General features: G+C 37.4%; 1 protein-coding gene across 1 annotated transcript in view; it reads left to right on the top strand.

The window, feature by feature from the left end:
- KDM6A (lysine demethylase 6A) overlaps positions 1-4834 on the top strand; it is a 134659-nt gene that overhangs the window by 12413 nt on the left and 117412 nt on the right. The window contains exon 2 of the mRNA XM_077768522.1: positions 747-796. The gene's annotated coding sequence lies outside the window, so the exon portion shown is untranslated. The remainder of the gene's footprint in view (positions 1-746; positions 797-4834) is intronic.

Here is a 4834-nt window from a genome sequence, read left to right as displayed (position 1 = left end):
AGAGAGAGAGAGAGAGAGAGAGAGAGAGAGAGAATTCGAAGCAGGCTCCAGGGTCTGAGCTGTCAGCACAGAGACCGACACAGGACTCAAACTCCCAAACCATGAGATCATGACCTGAGCCGAAGTCGGATGCGAAGTCAGATGCTTAACCGCCACCCAGGTGCCCCCTCACTGAGTTTTTAGATTGACAGGAACTGTAGTTTTTCCCAAAGCCTTTTATTCCTTGTGGTGGATTTAGGGTTGTGTGACAGTGTTTTGGAACTGAGTTTGGAGCAAGGCAGTTGTGGGCTGGATTTGTTGTTGATTATATGAAAGGAAGCGTCAAAAAAGAAATACTCCCTTTGCTCTTTGAGTTGGTCGAGCTCTTGGTCATTCTTAGAAGTGAGGTCCCTGTGGGAACAAATACCCCATCATATTCTGGAGTAGACTCAGAAAATCTTAATCCTTTTATCAGATTTGGTCTCTGCGGAAGGTCATGTTGATTCAGGAGGCAGCCTAGATTCTGTTCAAGTTTAGGTTTGAGATAGGAGTGCAGTTTTACATCCATGAACTCCTGTATATTTGACATTTATTATGTCTGACTGTGAGGAGGGGGAGGCCCAGATTTCTAAATTTGCTCTTAAATATCACTGTCTATTGGGAGGTGGTGGTATGGTGGGAGGCTTCTTATAATGTTTCTTAAAACATGGAGTATTGATTTTGAAATGGGACATTTTTGCGATTCATCCTTATTTTCCCTCTTTCAGCATTATCTGCATACCAGAGGTACTACAGTTTACAGTCTGACTACTGGAAGGTTGGTGCACATTTGCATGTCTTTTTCCTGTTTATTTGGGGGCCGATGACTACGGGTTGTGCTCAAAATGCATTGTGTTCTTTTTCCTTGGTTTTGTTCATTACTTAAAAATACTACTTCTAAGGAAACGGGATTGGAAACAAAAAAAATGAATGTTCTTTGTACTCTCTTGTGTGAACCACCTTATATTTTATTAAAAGAGATAGATTACTCTGACACGGTTTATTGGCCAAAGATGATCCTAAGTGTAAGAATTTAAAAGCAAGGATAACCAAATAGCAACAAAATGACTCTGTTTTTTTGTCTTAAGTTGGTACCTGAGGATAAAAAAAGGCTGAAGATGGGTGTAGGAGACTGAAAAGGCAAGGCTTAATGGGAAAATTATAATCTTTTTTAGTACAGTTTGTAATTGGAGCTCAGAGGACAGCTGAACCTGTTTTTTTCCTTAATGTTTATCTATATTAGAGAGAGAGAGAGAGAGAGAGAGAGAGAGCGCGCGAGAGCGAGCAGGAAAGGGGCAAAGAGAGAAAGGGAGACAGAGGATCCGAAGCAGGTTCTGTGTTGACAGCAGAGAGCCCAATGTGGGGCTGATTGAGCCACTGAACCACCCAGGTGCCTGGAACTAACTGGTTTTCAGAAGACTCTCCTAAATGAAGAACTGTGCATAATAAGGAGTCATTCATTTCTTAGCGTAAGCACTTCATAAAGTTACCTGGGCAGGTTAATCTTCACATCGTGTTTATTTTTAATCTAAATCGCCATTTCAGATTTTTAAGGTATACTTTATTTTTCCATCACCTAGTTTATCTTTCTTTTCGATTTGTAGAAGTTTTAACAATATATTTTGGTAATTTAAGAAATGTCTTGAGAATACTTTTTCCAGCCTGTTGCTTATCTTTCTTTTTTAAAGCTTGTTGAAGTGTAATTTTTACTTAGCATAAAATTCAACTGTTTTAACTATGCAGTTCAGTGACTTTCAGGAAATTTTCTGAGTTGTACAGCCATAGCCACAGTCTTATTTAAGGACATGTCCATCTCCCCATAATGAAACCTCTTGCTCCACCTCTGGCAAGTACTGATCTACTTCTTGTCTGTGTGTATTTGTATTTCTGGATATTTCCTATCCAGGGAAACACATCATATGTGGTTTTTTGTGACTGGCTTCTTTCACTTAGCATATGTTTTCAAGGTTGATCCATCTGTAGCACATATTGATACTTTATTTCTTTAATTATCAGTAATATTTCATTGTATGGCTATACCACATTTTATTCATTCATTAGTTGATGGGCATTTTAGTTGCTTTCACTTTTTGGCTATTGTGAAGAATGCCACTTAGAACATTCGTGTTGTACACATTTTGTGTGGGCAGATATTCTCAGTCCTCTGGGGTAGATGACCAGGGGTGGAATTGCTGAGCTGTAGGGTAAATCTGTATTTAACATTTTAAGAAACTGTTTTCCCGGAGTGGCTATAACATTTTACATTCTTGGAATGTAAAGGGTTTCGGTTTCTCCACATCTTGTCAGCACTTGTAATTCAGTTTTTGAGTGTAGCCATTCCAGTGGGTGTGAAGTAGCATCTTGTTGTGGCTTTTATTTCCAGTTTTCAAATGGCCGATGATGTTTAGCATCTTTTTATGAACATATTAGCTATTTATGTATATTCTTCACTAAAATGCCTATGCAAACCCTGTGCCCATTTTACCTCTGTGTTTTTTTTGTTTTTTTTTTTTTTAAACTCGTATGTTGTAAGAGTTCTTTATACATTCTGGATACAGTCTCTTATCGCATATGTAATTTGCAAATATGTTTTCAAAGTCTGTGGCTTGTATTTTCACTTTCTTGGAAGTATATTTGGAAGTGCAAAAAAAATTGCATCTTGATGTCCATTTTTCTCAACTTTTTCTTTTATTGCTTGTGCTTTTAGTGTTGCACCTAAGAAATCTTTGCCTAACCCAAGGTTATGAAGATTTATTCCATAGTTTATTCAAATCAGTTGCTTCAGTATTTGCCTTTACACATAGTGCTAAAGTAAATAGTAAAACTGTCTTTTCATATTTTCCTTAGTGATTCTTTGGCAAAGATTCCTCTGTAAGTGGGATCCTTTGTAAGGATTAAGTGTTAAATATAGCTCCTTTGGGAATGCGGATTTCCTCTTGGTCTTAACCAAGAAAGGTTACTTCAGCAGGCTTTTTCCCTGAGAGGGAAGAGATGATGTCCTGTTGTTTTAATTTGCATTTTTTAAAATGTTAGTGAGGTCGAGGTTTTTGAAATTAAAGTTTACAGACTATTTGTATTTCTTTTCCTTTGAAACATTTGTTCATATCTCTTGCCCAATTTTCTGATATTCGGCCACTGTTTTATTTTTCTGTTTTAGATGGCTATATTTTGTAGGAAGTATATTTATGCTTATCTGCAATACAAGTTGCAGTTTGCCATTTGCTGTTTTGCTTTACTTTCGTGCATTTGTTTTTGCCCATGCAGAAGTCTTTTATTTCTGTGTAGTCAAACTTATCAGTCTTTTACTATACTGATTTGCGTTTTGAATTCTAGGAAAATTTTTTTTTTTCTTCCTTGTTCCCAGGTGTTAGAAAAATTCACTCACATACTTTTTTACTACTCAAATGGTTTTTATCTTTTGATTTAAATCTCTGATCCATTTGAGGTTTATCCTTGGTTTACAGTGTGAGGAGCGTCTAGGTTTATCTTTCTCCTTATGGCTAATTGTCCCAACACAATATATTGTTTAGAAAGCCCGTCTTTTCCTCCTCTATTTTGAAATGTTGCCTTAATTTTACACTGTATTTTCATGTGCAATTTTGTCAGCTTATGGATTTTCTGGTCTACTTTGTTANCCATACTATTTTACTTATAGAGATTTTATAATATATTTTAATATGTACCACTCTGGCACCCTCTCTCCATCTTTCTTGCTTTTAGGATTTCCTTGGCTGTCCTTTCTTGGTTGTTTTTCTAAATAAACTAAGTTGTTTAGCCTCACACAAATATAAGTATTCTTTTGCTTTTCATGTCTTTGATTTAGCATGCTAATTTTGAGACTCTTCCATGTTTTGTGTATTAATATTGTCTTTTTAAGCTTTAAGTAGTGTTTCATAGAATGATTATGCCACAGTTATTCCATTTATCAGTTGATAGACATTTGTGTTGTGCCCTGCTTTATATTTCCTTAGGTATATATAAATGGAATGCTGTGAACATTATTGGTCTTTGTGCGGACATAGGTTTTCATTTTTCTTGGGATATGTATGTAGGATTTGGAAATCCTGGGTCACATTGCAGTTGTGTGTTTAACTGCCAGACTGTTTTCCAAAGTGGCTGTACCATTTTACATTCCAATGGTAACTTGACTTTAGCCATTCTAGTAGGTATTTCATCTTGGTTTTACCTGCATTTTACTGAGGATAGTGATGTTGAGCATCTTGTGTGTGCTTTTGGCCTTTTCTTTTGTTAATTTACCTGTTCACATCTTTTGCTCATTTTTGTTTTAAATTTGTTTTACCATTTATTTATTATTGAGAATCAGAGACAGAGCATGAGCATGAGAGGGATAGAAAGAGAAGGAGAGAGAAGAATCGGAAGCAGGCTCCAGGCTCTGAGCTGTCAGCACAGAGCCTGATGGTGGGGCTCGAACTCATGAACCTTGATAATCATGACCTGAGCTGAAGTTGACGCTCAACCGACTGAGCCACCCAGGCACCCCTCTTTTGCTCATTTTTAAATTCTTTTTTTGTCTTAATTGAGTTGCATGGGCTATTTATGTATTCCAGAGGAAAGCCCTCTGTCAGATCCCTGTATTGGAAATACTTTCTCACAGTCTTTGTCTTGTCCTTTTGTTTTCATAATTGTGCCTTTTGAAGAGCACTTCTGAAACTGGTCCCTGTGCTCAGAAGGCAGGGAGAGACCAACCAAAGAAAGGGCAGGCCCACTCCCAGTTGGTAGGTGGCACTTTTAATAAGCAAAGGAACTTCTATATGAGGCCTGTCTTGGGCCGCATCAGGGCAATTGGGTCCCTGCA

The sequence above is a fragment of the Crocuta crocuta genome, unplaced genomic scaffold (genome assembly GCF_008692635.1).
Source record: "Crocuta crocuta isolate KB4526 unplaced genomic scaffold, BGI_CrCroc_1.0 scaffold467, whole genome shotgun sequence".
Classification (NCBI taxonomy): Eukaryota; Metazoa; Chordata; class Mammalia; order Carnivora; family Hyaenidae; genus Crocuta; species Crocuta crocuta.
The sequence above is the reverse complement of the archived record's forward strand: the minus strand, read 5'-3'. Positions and strand labels throughout refer to the sequence as shown.